The sequence below is a fragment of the Puma concolor genome, chromosome B3, assembly GCF_028749965.1.
Source record: "Puma concolor isolate L17-30 chromosome B3, mPumCon1.1.hap2, whole genome shotgun sequence".
NCBI classification, from domain to species: Eukaryota; Metazoa; Chordata; class Mammalia; order Carnivora; family Felidae; genus Puma; species Puma concolor.
This window is the reverse complement of record NC_141672.1, coordinates 140,275,577-140,291,229: the sequence shown is the minus strand read 5'-3', so window position 1 is coordinate 140,291,229 and position 15,653 is coordinate 140,275,577. Positions and strand designations below refer to the sequence as shown.

The following is a 15,653-nucleotide window of genomic DNA, read 5'->3' as shown; positions in this document are numbered from 1 at the left end:
GTTATTTCTAATCTTTTACTATTAGAAACAATGCTGTCTCGGTATCAATGGATGTGAATCTATGATCATTCTTTTAAGAATTCTGGAAGTGGAATACCTAGGTAAGAGGAATTAAGCTCTTTTATGGCTTTTCATTCACACAGACAGTTGCTGTATATGAAGACACCTGTTTGACCCTGCCCTCACCAGAACTCATGCTATCACATTTCATACTGGTCCATATGATAGACAAAAGATGTATGTGTATACACACAGGAGTAAGTGCACATACCATTGTTCCTCCAATTTTTAAATTAAATTCATACAATTTATTATATATTTATATGATTTATTTAGAATACATTAATGTATGCAATGTATTTTATAAGTATATAATAAAATTATTATATATTTTTAAATTATATAGTAAAATATTCTATTGTATATTTAAAAATTATAAACTTACAATATTTATATTCTATTATAAATTTAATATATTACCTCCCAATACTAGGTACAGGGAAGATTTCCCAACATACATAAACTTTAAAAGTAACACAGAAAAGTTCAGAGCAGAGACAAGCCAAGTGATTTTTATTATTTTTAATTTATCTATTTTTAGAGAGCAAGAGAGCATGAGATGGAGAGGGGCAGAGAGAGAGGGAGAGAGAGAGAGAATCCCAAGCAGTCTCTATGCTGTCAGCATGGAGCCTGTTGTGGGGCTTGAACTCAGAAACACAAGATCATGACCTGACCTGAAACAAAGAGTCAGATGCTTAACCGACTGAGCCACCAGGGCACCCCATGCCAAGTGATCTGTAAAAGACAGAATGGTTTCTAGCCCAACAAGATTTGAGTGTGAATGGATTAAATGTATTAACAAATTTAGAGGAAAAAAAAAAAAAAAGCCTGGGCCACTGTAATCAAAGAAAAAGAAGCATTGCAAGCACAAATGTTGAGAAAAACCCCAAGAAATGCTTTACAACAGAATCCCAAACCCAGGATAAGGCTCATTCAGTCCCACAGTAGATACATCTCCATTGCAAGGATGCCTGCAGCAGATCTAAGTTTTTACTATTTTATTACACTTAAATCTCTTTCTCCAATATTATCTTCTGTTTATTTTTGGTAAATGGGAAAACAATATTCATGTGTTCACCTTATGGCTAAAAACGTCACCAAACTTCTTACTAATCTTCCTAGCTTATCCAGTAAACATGGATACTCTGGATTTTCCAAGTAGATAATAGTGTCATCAGCAAATGATTGTCTTCTCATTTTCAATACTTTTAACTGTCTCACTAACGGTAGCATGTGGGCTAGAATTTCATACACAGTGTTCAATGCCAGTGGTAAGAGTAGGAGCTTGCATACAGGTTAAGTTTCTATGAGTGATCTAAGTACATTTGAAAAAATGCAGGGACACCTGGGTTGCTTAGTCAGTTAGGCATCCAACTTCAGCTCAGGTCATGATCTCACAACTCTTGAGTTCAAGCCCTGCGTCAGAGTCTGTGCTGACAGCTCGGAGCCTGAAGCCTGCTTCAGACTGTGTGTCTCCCTCTCTCTCTGCCCCACCCCTGCTTGTGCTCTGTCTCTGTCTGTCAAAAATGAATAAATGTTAAAAAAATTTGTTTAAGAAAAAATGCATAACTTCTGCTCTGTCAGCAGAATATATATCACACATATATATACACACACATATATATATTTATGTGACCCTTGTTAATTGTATTCTTTAAGTACTCTTATATTCTCTTATTGTGTGTCTATTTCATTACTGCATTTAAGAGATATCTGTTGGAGTCACCATATTCTTCTGGTAGGTATATTAGTTTTAGCCTTACATATTTTTTAGCTATGTTGCAGGGTGCAGAAAAAGTAATAACTATTATATTACTCTTATTTTTAGTATATATTATTCTTATGTCCTGCTTAATGCTTTTTGCCTTGATTTCTGCTTTCTTTGATATTATAACCACATTATCTATTTTTGTTTTTAACAACTTTATGGAAATATCTTTGACGCACGAGAATTGTATATATTTAAGGTATACAAGTTGATGTTTGGATAAATGAATATACTATGAAAAGATCACCACAATGAAGCTAAATCACCCCATGCAGTTATTAGTGTGCATGTGTATGTATGTGTATGTGTATGTGTATGTGTATGTGTATGTGTATGTGTATGTGTAGAAGATTTAAGATCTATCCTCTTAGCAAATTTCAAGTGCACAATACAGTATCACTGTGCTGGACATTAGACTTCCCAATCTCATTCATCTTGCATAACTGAAATTTTGTACCCCTTGACCAACATCTACCTCATTTCCCCTCCTCTTGTTCCTGGCAACCACCATTCTACCCTCTGCTTCTTTGAGTTGTACTTTTTATAGATTCCACATATAAGTAAGATCATGCAGTATTTGTCTCTATGTCTGGTTTATTTCACTTAGCATAATATCCTCTTATTTTCATCTATGTTGTTGTAAATGACAGGATTTCCTTATTTTTAAGACTGAATAATGTTCCATTTTGTATTCCACATTTTCTTTATCCATTTGTCCATCAATGGATGGACCATATCTTGACTATTATAAGTAATGCATCAATGAATATGGGAGTGCATATATCTCTTTTGAATATTGATTTTGTTTCCTTCGGATATATACCCAAAAGTTTATGGCAAAAGTTTGATTATTAGGACATATGGTAGTTCTAGATTTTCATTTTTTTAGTAACTTCTATAACTGTTTTCCATAACAGTTATACAAGTTTACATTTCCACCAACAATGTACAAGGGCTCCCTTTTTTCCATATCCTCGCCAACCACTGCTTATCTTCCATCTTTTTGGTAATATCCATTCTAAAAGATATGAGGGGATATTTCATTGTGGTTTTGCTTTGCATTTCCCTGATGATGAGTGATGCTGAGTACCTTTTTACAAACCTGTTGGCCACTTACAGTCAACCAATCTTCTACCGGGGTGTGAAGAACATATAATAGGGAGAGGGAAGTCTCTTCAGTAAGTGGTGTTGGAAAAACCGATATCCATACGCAGAAGAATGAAATTAGACCCTTAACTCACACTATATACAAAGTCAACTCACAGTGGATTAAAGACTTAAAGGTAAGACCTAAAAACGTGAAACTACTAGAAGAAAGCCTAGAGAAAAGCTTCCTGCCATTGGTCTTGGCAATGAGTTTTTGGTCATGACACCAAAAGCACAGACGGCAAAAGCAAAAATAGACAAATAAACTACATCAAACTAAAAGGCTTCCTGTATAGCAAAGGGAACCATGAACAGAGTGAAAAGGCAACCTATAGGATGGGAGAAAATATTTGCAAACCTTATGTCTGATAAGGGGTTAATAACAATAATATATAAAGAACTCCTACAACTCAATAGCAAAAACAAAAGAATAACAAAAGCTGATTAAAAAGTGGTTGAAGGACCTGAAGAGGCAATTCTCAAAGAAGACAGACAAATGGCCAACAAATCCATCTGTTTTTCTTTTTCATTTTTTATTTGTTAGCTGTAGTGGCTGTTGCCACTGTTGCTGTACTCATCAGCAGAATTTTCTTGATCTACTTGCTTTCATGTCTTTATTTTCAGGTTTCTGGTGTCATTTTGCTTTCAGAATGTATCCTGTCAATATGAAACAGCAACCTTTTAATCTCTGTTGCAATTGTTGAGTTTATTCACATTTGTTGGGACAGGTTTGGACTTCTGCCATCTTATGTTGTGTTTTTCACTTGCAGTGCATTCTTTATTCTTTTTACTTTCCTTTCCTTTTATTTGATCAGCTAAACTTTCTTTGCTTCATTTTTTTCCTCTACTGCTTTAAAAGTTAATCTTTTTTATGTTTTTCTAGAAGTTATCCTGTCCTTTATGTATAATTAAATCTTAACAATGTGTTCAGTTTGAATTTTACTGATGGAAAGTTTTTTTTATAATTTTTGTTTGTATGTGTACTTCTGATTTTGTTGGGGAGAGGGACAGGGAATTAAACAGAGAAATCACCTAATGATTTTTTTCTATTTCCCTTTTTCCTATACTCTTCCCAAAGATATTTGCATTTATAAGTGCATGGTTATAAACTCAGATAAAATTAAAAGACTCATGTGGAAAACAGCAATACAGTGCCACACTTCTTATATTTAAGTCTTGCTCCACAGTAGCAAACTCTTCAAATATTTCTGCTGTGTATTCTAGTATTTACCACCAACCTTGTAAATATGCTGATAATGCTACTTATTGACCTTGTATTTAGACAATGCCTACAGACAGCTGTTTCGGTAGATGGCTCTGATTTGCCCCCCCGAAAGCCATAGATAACCTCTTTGTCTTGCCTTCCTCAACTATGGAGGATGAAAAACTAGAATACCTTTCTAGACTCCCCTGAAAATAGATGTGGTTTTTTGATACATTTTTGGCCAATGAGGTATAGGCAAATAGCCCTGGGAGAGCTTATTTCTTCTTAAGTAAAAAGACAAATTCTCACTAGTGGAAGGAAATGTGTCCCATGTCCTCATCCATCTTCCTTGCTGAAACATGAAGGCTCAGTAATCACATATTAAAGATGGTGGAGCAAAAAAAGCTGAAAAGAGCCTGATTCATGATGACATGTGGTTGCCATTCTACCAGTCCCAGGATGCCTGACCCAGGATTTCTGAGGCTACCATGGTAGGGTTTTCTGTCATTCACAACTGTTGTGTTCTTTTCACCCTACACTTTAGGAACACCGATTATTCTTAAAGACATCACCTCTTAAGTTTTTATCTATTACTGTTGTTCTAATTGCATTAATCTCTTTAATCTTTTTTCTGCATTCAGGGTTATCACTTCAAGCCTTTGCTCTAAGTCATGAATACACTTTTCTGCTATTTCTTTTCTATTCCTATTCTGCTTATTTCATTAAAAAAAGAATTTGTACTCATTGTTTTCTTCCTCAGCAATATTTCTTTTCAGCTCATTCTGTTGTTCCAGCAACTTATCTTTGATTTCTTGAGTCACTGAATTCATGTTCTCTTTAAATTGTTCTGGGGGCGCCTGGGTGGCGCAGTCGGTTAAGCGTCCGACTTCAGCCAGGTCACAATCTCGCGGTCCGTGAGTTCGAGCCCGGCGTCAGGCTCTGGGCTGATGGCTCGGAGCCTGGAGCCTGTTTCCGATTCTGTGTTTCCCTCTCTCTCTGCCCCTCCCCCGTTCATGCTCTGTCTCTCTCTGTCCCAAAAATAAAATAAAACATTGAAAATAAATAAATAAATACATACATACATACATACATACATACATAAATTGTTCTACACTACAAAGCAGCTGTTAGAAATTTTCATTTGCTTCATATAGGTTAGATTCTTCAGGTTAGATTCTTTGCTTCAGGTTATATTCTTCTGGATTTTTTTATACCTGACTTCTGGCCTCTTTTAGACATTTTTTCCTCCATGCTGTTACTTTCCATATTGACAAGAACATTCCTTTTTGCATATTTTATTTTCTCTATATAGATGTGGTTGAATTATCCATTAATCCATTCCCACATTAGTTGGTATCTGATTAGCTTCCCTTCATAGTTTCATCTGGAAGATTGAGTGTTGTAGGTTATTTTGGTTTTTATAGGCCTGAGTAGTTATATCTACTTTCATGCACCTTACGAGAAGAGGGAGGGAGGATGTCCAGGTAGGGTTAGTGCTGGTTGTAATGCATTTACCTCTGTAGACTCACCAAGTTTTTGGAAAACCAAACACATTTCAAATAAAATCATAACAATGTAATATCCAATAATTATACACATATGTGTTATTACTTTAATATAAAAATATGGAGAGTAGATGTTCATTTGAAATCATAATTAGTCTACATAAATGCAAATAGTTAAAAATAAGACTTAAAGGGGAAATTAGGAGTAATTTATAGTAGGTCTAAACAATACATGTAATAAAAGTATAATACTATTTTTATAATATGTCTGTCTGCCTTCTTATTATTATTTTTTTTTTCAATGTTTATTTATTTTTGGGACAGAGAGAGACAGAGCATGAACGGGGGAGGGGCAGAGAGAGAGGGAGACACAGAATCGGAAACAGGCTCCAGGCTCTGAGCCATCAGCCCAGAGCCCTGTCTGCCTTCTTATAGGGTAATTATTTAAATCTTTTAAAACTATTGTATGTTACTATTATGCTATATTAGTATGTATTATTAACATACAACAATATTTTTAAAGAGAGAACATAAATATAATAGGACTAATTAGATATTACCCATTTTAAATAAAAAATAATAATAATGTTTATTTTAGCCCCATGATACAATAGAATAGTTGTAATCTTTCTAAATCCTTCTCTGATGATTCTTCTCTGAACTGCCTGAAGCTTTTAGGACATCCTTCTTTAATGTAGTGGTGAAACTGAAAGCAATCCAATGTACAATTCATTTTGTCTTGCAGCTCTGCTCTCATAAACCCCATTACATTAGTTTCCGGTTTTCAGTATATTAAGCTAAATACCATCTCCACAAAAGTGTTTGAGCATGGAGTACTTAAGATTTTATTTATTAGCAACACCAGGTTTTTAGACTTGTAGGAATTCATTTCCAGTTCTATAAAAATATCCATCCATACCATATCTACTGGCTTGTTGTGGTAGACCAGTTGTCTGTCCACCAGGTCTTTTCATCTTTAAATTCATCAAATACATTTTTGCATCTAAAGTGTCCATAATTTTGAAATACTCCAAAGTTAAGCCTCTCTCGGGGAAAATGGTTTTAAATCACAGAGGTATTTTGAAGTTGTGAAATCAAAGTTGGACTCCAAATAAGTTACAGTTTTAGTAAAGAAATGGAGAAAGCCCTGTTTAATTTGGCTGCCCTTTCTGTCAACTTTTTTTCTTTTTTAATTCTGAAGCAGTCTTATTAATAAAAGAAATGGGTCTTTTTTTTCACAAGTGTTTGTCGCAACCCAGAACAATTCAAGTGCAGTCAATTCATCCTTTTCTAAGCTCCTTAATATCTCTTCAAAGATCACCAAACAGCTTCAGAGAAACAGCATATAAATCTATTCTAAAGTAATCCTTTTCTTGGGGTGCCTGGGTGGCTTAGTTGGTTAAGAGTCCGACTTCGGCCTAGGTTATGATCTCTCTGTTCCCGAGTTCGAGCTCCGCAATGGGCTCTGTGCTGACAGCTCAGAGCCTGGAGCCTGTTTCAGATTCTGTGTCTCCCTCTCTCCCTGCCCCTCTGCTCCTCATGCTCTCCCTCTCTCTCTCTCTCTCTCTCTCTCTCTCTCTCTCTCTCAAAAATAAACATTAAAAACATTCATAAAGTAATCCTTTTCTCCATTTTTATCCCCAAGGTATTTCTAAATTAGAGAAAGAGATTCTTCTTATCTCACATTTGAAAATATTTTTATAGCTGGCCAACATTTTAAAACCTTTTTCATAGCCAGCAACAGTGTGTCAAGATGTGCCACCCTATAGGATGCTAACTCATCTCTATAAAGCCAAAAATTTATTAATTGCTTCTGTGTATTGAGTGTGAAGGGCCAACAGATCAGTTACTAAATTTCCCCTTTTGTTCAACCACAGAATATTTTAATTGCAACATTGGAATCAGAAAATGTAACGTTACTCAGTTTCACAGAACATTCAAGAAGATTATACAATCATGTGTATTCATTCATGCAGTGTGCTCAAGCCAATTCAGAGGCCACTATTTTCAACTAAACATTAGTGTCTTTTAGAAGTACCTAACTGTCTCATTACAGATTTATGAAATTCAGTGTCCATATGTGATCTCTCATCCCCTTCTCCAACATGCACAATTCCCAAATTCTTTTCTGCATATTGTGCAGTATGTTTGGTTTGGGTTTTTGACCACCTAATCTACTTGTATGTGCCCTTCCATCTTTCATTCAAATCACATAGTCAATTAGCTTTCTTTTTCAATGATATCTGGGTCATGCTGGTATTAGCATCAACAGTCAGAAGCAACAATAGTGACCACACAAGGTGTCCATTTATCCATTTATCTATCTGTACCATACCCACTTGACATTAAAGACATTATTGCTTTCGGCCTCTATTTTGGGGTTGCCATATGAGTTTTTCACTTTCCCCTCAACTTTCCACACCCATCACCAGAAACTAAGACCTTTCATGTCTCATGGAGGGTGTTTCCAGGGCTCAAGGTTTTTAGGGCAAAAACTGAGGCTGTCACAATCAAAGTAGGATGATCACACTTCCTTTTGTATTTTGTTAAAAATCTCATGATAGAGTTCATTTCATATGGGTAAGAGCATATGGTAATCACATGGTAAGAATTTGTGAGCTTCTAATCATTCCTCTGATAGAGGATAGAACCGAACAGAAATAATGAACTCTAGGAGTCTATTATCCCCACCCCATCTACTTCTCCCTAGCAGCCATTTATAATGACTTCCCAGCCAGGAAAAGAAAAATATTAGGTAAAACTGGTGAGTTTGGGGTACAGAGTTATTGCTCTGCAAGGTTATGGGAAACTTCCCCTAGGGGTCCTCAGAGCATCTTGTCTTTTGTATTTCCCTAATATGGTGGGTAATTGTTACTTTTTTCTGCCCACTGTCCACTTCTCCTTTTCATGGAAATGGTGCCTTGATTTTACACTGGAATAAAGGTAGGGTGGAGTCCATCACTGAATACTTTGCACACATTTAAAAAAGGTTGGCAAGATCAACAACAAAAGGACAAACAACCCAATTACAGAATAGGTAAAGGGCTTGAATAGACCTTTCTCCAAAGAAACAGTCAATAAGCACATGAGAAGATGTTCATGTCATTTATCATTAGGGAAATGCAAATAAAAAAATCACAAAGACATGCTACTCCATACAGAAGATGGCTATAATAATAATTTTTAAAAGTGACAATAACAAGTGTTGGCAAAGATGTAAAGAAATTTTGGAGCCTTCATACATTGCTGGTGAATCCACTGTGGAAGAGAGTTGAGTGGCTCCTTAAAAAGTTAAATAATCTAGCAACTCCACTGCTAGGTAGATACTCAAAAGAACCGAAGACAGATACTCAAACACATACGCATGTGTGTTCAGAGCAGCACTATTCACAATAGCCAAAAGGTAAAAACAACCCAAATGTCCATCAACAGATGAAAGGATACACAAAATGAAGTATATTCATACAATGGAATGTTATTTGTCCATAAAAAGGAATGGAGTGTTGATATATTCTATAATATCGGTGAACTTTAAGAATATTTTGCTAGTAAAAAAAAGTCAGGCACAAAAGGTCACATATTATATGATTCTATTTATATGAAACCCCCAGTATAGGTAAATCCCTAGAGACAGAAAATAGATTAGTGGTGGCCAGGGGATGGGGCAAGGGGAGGAAGGATAAAACGGACAGTTACTGCTTAATGGGTATAGGGTTTCCTTTTGGGGTGATGAAAATGTTTTAGAACTACATAAAGATGGTGGTTACCAAACACTGCAAATGACTAAATGCCAGTGAGTCATAAACTTTTGAATGGTTGATGTTATGTTACATGGATTTTACCTCAGTTTAAAAAAAAGGAAAGAAAAAAGGATGCCAAGAGATGTTTGTAACCTAACTCACAGAGCATTCATGATGTGTCACTAAATAAAAGTACAATAGATGAGCAATTGTTTCAGGACAAGCATGTTTTTGTGAAATAATAATAGTCATAATATATATTACCAATATATGCATGTTAATACATGTATAAAATGATTCAAAGGGATTTACATGGAATTGTTTGAAGAAGTTATCTCTAGAGAGTAAAATTATAGGAGATATTTATTAAATATTACCTTTTTGAAAGAAAAAATCGGAACCTTGTAACAGGCTTTTAAAAAGTAATTACTGGGGCGCCTGGGTGGCTTAGTCAGTTAAGCATCTGACTCTTAATATCAGCTCAGGTCTTAATCTCAGGGTCATGAGTTCAAGCCCCATGTACCACTCCACACTGAGCATGGAGCCTACTTACAATAAATAAAATAAAATAAAAAGTAATTACTGACCCCTTCTCATATAAAATGAGTACATTAACATAAATGTACATATTACCCATCCATCCTAGTTCTCTATTTCCGCAGCATATGATTTTAAAATTTCAGCATTAATTTTTTAAATATTTCTTCTTCACTCATCCTTTATCTGCCTTCATTCTGGCAGCTATCCTCCTACATTAGTGGATGAAGGTAGTTTTTCTGAGAATGGGGGTGGTAAGGTGGCCCCTGTCTCCTTTCCTCAGGCTGGACCTTTCTGTACTAGATCAACAAGAAATGCCTTAAATCTGTCAGCATGTGGATGACACCCTTCCTTAATTTCCAACCCTGATGCAACATTTTCCCCATAATTGTCTATTTCTTTATTGTGGCAATAATGATTCTGGAGCAGCAGTGTTAGATGCCCTGGCTCAAATTGTTGTCTTGCCCAAAAAACCCAGCATCGTGAACAATTGTCCATTACCGGAAGAAATGCTTGGTTACAGGGTGATGACGCAATCTGAAATGAAGTATGATTGTTCATTCTTTGAACAATGTTTACAGGAGATAGTGAATCCAAATGACAATACAGATAGCTGCACTGTAAACCAAAAGGTAGGACTGGATACACCTTGGGGGTGGTGCACTTGTTGAACAGAACAAGGTTTAGTCACATGGGTCCTGCACCTAATCTTGGTAGTTTGAGAGAAGGACCCCTGAGGGACTGAGAATGAGCAGTGACAGGTACTATTCTTTATTGAGGCTTGTTAAATGTTCTTGCCAATATCCCTTAGATACATTATCCCATTTAAATCTTGTAACAGCTGCATGGAATAAAGCACTATTATACCCATTCTTAAAGTTCACAAATTGAGACTCAACAAAGTTAAGCAACTTGCTTACAGTCACTGGAAGAAGGCGAGCCAACTCTCGAATCTAAATCTACAACTGTTGACCCAATGTTATTTTCAATAGCTTGGAGGGCTCTTATAACATACATTCTTTCAAGTCCTAGAGTTCTGAAGAATGTGATGGGGTGTACAGTGAAGTCAGAACTCTAGTTTGCAATCACTTCCAACAGGACTGCTTCTTATCTGTGCTGTATTTTTTCTAAGTGCAGCTTGTTTAATGTTTTATTTGTTTTTGAGAGAGAGAGAGAGAGAGCACAAGCGAGGGAGAGACAGACAGAGAGGGAGACAGAGGATCCAAAGCAGGCTCCGCACTGACAGCAGCAAGCTCAGTTCAGGGCCTGAACTCACAAACCTGAGATCATGACCTGAGCTGAAGTCAGATGCTCAATGGACTGAGCCACCCACGTGCTCCTCTGTGCTTTTTTTTTTTTTTTTCAACGTTTATTTATTTTTGGGACAGAGAGAGACAGAGCATGAATGGGGGAGGGGCAGAGAGAGAGGGAGACACAGAATCGGAAACAGGCTCCAGGCTCCGAGCCATCAGCCCAGAGCCTGACGCGGGGCTCGAACTCACTGACCGCGAGATCGTGACCTGGCTGAAGTCGGACGCTTAACCGACTGCGCCACCCAGGCGCCCCTCCTCTGTGCTTTTTTGAAGCCCCATGTAAGAATTTATTTGGAGAAGCGGACAGAGACCTTTCACTTAAAAAAAGAGAAATCTTGGGGTGCCTGGATGGCTCAGTCATTGGAGCATCCAACTCTTGATTGCAGTTTAGGTCATGATCAGAGGGTCATGGGATTGAGCCCACAATGGGCTCCCTGCTGAGCCCGGAGCCTACTGGGGATTCTCTCTCTCCCCCTCTGCCACTCTCCCCTGCTTGTGCACTCACTCTCTCTTTCTCTCTCTGTCTCTCTCTCTAAAATTTAAAAAATAAAATAATGTAAAGAAATCAGACTTCTAAAATGTAAAGCAATATATTTCCTTCCCCCATATCCCTTCTTATTACCGATCTTACATTAGACTTTGTTAACTGATCTTTGGATGTCAGTGTGTTGGTTCTCATTGGGATGTGTGAGTTTATAGCAGTTTGGATGTTTTTGTTTACAGGCAAAAAGGTAAATGCAGGTATAAGTTCTTTAGCTTTATCTGATATAGCATTAGTATCAATAATAGATCAGGGATCCTTACATTTATAGATGGAAAAAAACATAGCCTAGGGTTCAAGGAACTGAAAAGCCAGTATGCACCGTCTGATGAGAAAAAAAAATGGAATTCAGGGTCAGAAACTCTGTCATGAATCTCCATTCTGGTATAAACATGTTGCCAAACAGCTCTGAGACTGTTTCCTCTTTTGTAAAATGGAGGCGCATATGCCAACTTCAGAGTGATTCTGTGGAAGATGAATAAGATAATGTACATTGAAACGCCGAGCACATCTTAGATTCCCAATTAATATTCCATTTTCATTAGATGATTCAAATTCTTGAAAGCCTGTGGTAAAGATACCCTCTGTGAGATTTACTTGGGAGAGACCTCTGTGGAGGCCACAGGGTTCCTCAGACTGGCTTTCACAGGGTTCCACATCAGACTGGCTCTTAAGATTAAAATGCCACTCTCACGGCAAACATTTGGACAAGTCCAGAGCAGGGTTGTTGTCAATGTAGCCCCACACTTCACATGGTAGGCTGGAAGGCCTGGGGTTCCACAGCAAAATAGAGCAATCTTTACACTGTCATGAATTTCTCCATTTTTTCCCTTTGACTGATCATGAGGTGAGGCTGAGATTTACGTTACAGCGCGTGATATTTTCAAACCCGTCTTGAGGCATGTCAAACATACCATCTTTTGAGTAAATTTAACCGTCCAAAGCCTAGACTCCCATAAACCAGTTCTAGTCATGAAGCCAACTCTATAAGAACTCTTTAAAGTGTAATTTTCAGGGACAGAGGTTAAACCTTACAGAAAAATCTTTTTATATTAGAAACCCCCCTTTTAAGAAACCAGAAATTATTTTAGAATTACTTTTTAAGCTGTTTTCCCTTTTGAAACCAAAACCAAAAACAAAAATAGAATATGTACAAAATTTCATGGAAAATCAAACGTCATTCAACGATTGGCTTCCAAAATACAGTTATACTTCTGCTTTGAAAAACAGAATCAGGGGCGCCTGGGTGGCGCAGTCGGTTAAGCGTCCGACTTCAGCCAGGTCACAATCTCGCGGTCCGTGAGTTCGAGCCCCGCGTCAGGCTCTGGGCTGATGGCTCGGAGCCTGGAGCCTGTTTCCGATTCTGTGTCTCCCTCTCTCTCTGCCCCTCCCCCGTTCATGCTCTGTCTCTCTCTGTCCCAAAAATAAATAAACGTTGAAAAAAAAAATTTTAAAAAAAAGAAAAACAGAATCATATTGACCCAAGGACTAACGGTTCAATGAACTCATTTCAGTCTTCACCAGAAACTCTGATCAGAAAAGAATACAAATAGGATAGATTCTACTTGAGATGACTATTTATCCCCATCACAAATAAAATTCAGAAAGTCAATATTTGGGTTCTCCAAAGAACAGAAACAATAAAAGAATGAATTCCTTTAAAAGCTATCTTCTTGGAGTGTCTTGGAAATAATATCTCTATAAATATTAAGTCGTCTTATTATATAGAACACTTTATATAGTCCTAATATTTTACGAAATGTATGCCAGCTTGTGGATGAGGCAGTTTGGAGCTGCAATACCCATGGCCACCGAGAGATGGCAGTCAGCTAACCATGTACTCTGGATTAGTGGGTCCCTGCCACCTAGAACTGCCTTTTCTGTTTGTCTGCCTCATTGATTCTTGCTGTTGTTTCAGAAACATTTCTTTCCTCCATTGCTATTGCCTGATCATTCCCACTTTCCCTCAAACCATTATTATTATAACTCTGCCACTGTATTATTTAACTCTATAACAGTATCATATAATTGGGGGACCATGATATTAACTCCGAAAAGTATTTGGGGGGATTTATTTGGCCTGAAGCGTGCCACATAAAATGGGATTTTTTTATATGTGATGATGATTACTATGATTAGGGTAGGCCATTTTCAAAGACAAATTATTTCAACCTGAAGGAAACCAAGGCCTGAGGCTATCTCTTTCCTTTTTAGAGCCCTCAGGCCCCTGTAAAACTATCCCCTGAACATGTTTTATTTATTTATTCCAGTTATTTAATCATTTCTGCTTTTAAATATTGAGGAAAGGGTAGTCATCATGTTCCAGCATGGTGTGGTGGAAATAGACCTGGATATTCATTCCAGTAGAACTGAAATCTTACCTCTTCCACCCACTTCCTATGTAAATTACAGAGTAATACTCAGAGTATTTATCAAGTGAGGGTATGGGAATGAGTACTCTCTACTTTCCCTTCTGCATAAAATATTTAAATATTCTATGGAAATTAAAAACATTGCCATGTCATGGATTCTAAAATTGTCTTATCCTTTAAAAAGTATTGTAGAAATATTTAAATTACAAAAAAAAAAAAAAAGTGTTAGCAGTGCTGAAAAACAGGTCGGAGACTATCCCAAAGTGCCCCAGAAGACAATGGACAGAGACACTAGCAGACTCTGGGGGAACACTCCCATCCCAGAGAAACAAGAATTCACTGTGAAAGAGAGATGCAAATCTTTCAGGCAAGCACAAGTGTGGTCACCTTCCTCCCAGCACACCTGCATGTGAGAAGCCCCCAAGGCCAGCTCCTGACCACACACACTGGAGAGTGAGCCTTGATGGTGGGCACTATCTCAGCAATACTGAAATAAAATAGCAAAACCTGCTGCTATGGCTATGAGCCTGTTCCACTGCATTGTTCCTTTAGGTTAACAGATTTTTAAACTAGCAAAATAGTAACATCTAGGATTTCTTTCTTTTTTTTTTTTTTTTTCTGTTTTCTTTTTTTCCTTTAATCTGACCCCAAAGATCCTGCTATGGAATATTTCACTAGAAACCTAGACTAAACTCCAACATAATGCAGCTCAAGTGCTATTGATTACAAATGAATATGGGAGAGAATGCAAGTGTCTCTGTAAGGCTGAAATAGCAAAGAAAACCATTCTTCACTTCAAAAGAAGGTAATCAGTTTTCTTACCACTCAAGTGTTACCTCCCCGTGATGCACAATAAATGTAGTCAGGAAAGGGAAATGAATTCTAAAATACCTAATGTCTGTTCTTAAGAATATTCTAGATGGCATCTGCACCTATAACCCTAGAGCAAAGTGTCATGAAGCCATAAGTCTAAGAATATAAAGAATTGAAATATACATGTGAAATACAGCATTATAAATTGAAACTTTGTTGGAAGCAGTGAATAGCAGACAGCAGACAGAAAAAAATTGAATTATTCAAGTTGAAAGTAGAGAAGTTCCCTATAATGCAAAAGAAAAACACAAAAGAACAAAAATAAACAAACAACCTAAGAGGAGATAAGGAATGGGCAGAGAAAGGGAGGGAGGAAGCCAGGATGAGAGAGAAGAAAAGATATAGAGAAAAAGATCTTAGATGGTTCATCTTTTTCTCCTATTACCACGCATCTCAACTTCACCTATATTAATACTGAACTCATTGTTCACCCACCCAAGCCAGTCTGTTTTGTGCTTCCATGCATTTTGTGATGCTTTCTTCCTTCCCAGAAAACCAACTTCTGCTTTCTTCCCTCCATTTCCCCTCCTTCTCCTAGGTCAAAACTTCTATTCGATTCCTTTGTGAATGAACAAATAAGTGACTGACCAAATG

The 15,653-nt window shown here is 37.1% G+C and overlaps 1 protein-coding gene across 2 annotated transcripts in view; it reads right to left on the bottom strand.

Annotated features, from left to right (window-relative positions):
• AGBL1 (AGBL carboxypeptidase 1) overlaps positions 1-15,653 on the bottom strand; it is an 862,602-nt gene that overhangs the window by 756,147 nt on the left and 90,802 nt on the right. The gene's annotated exons all lie outside the window — the stretch shown is intronic.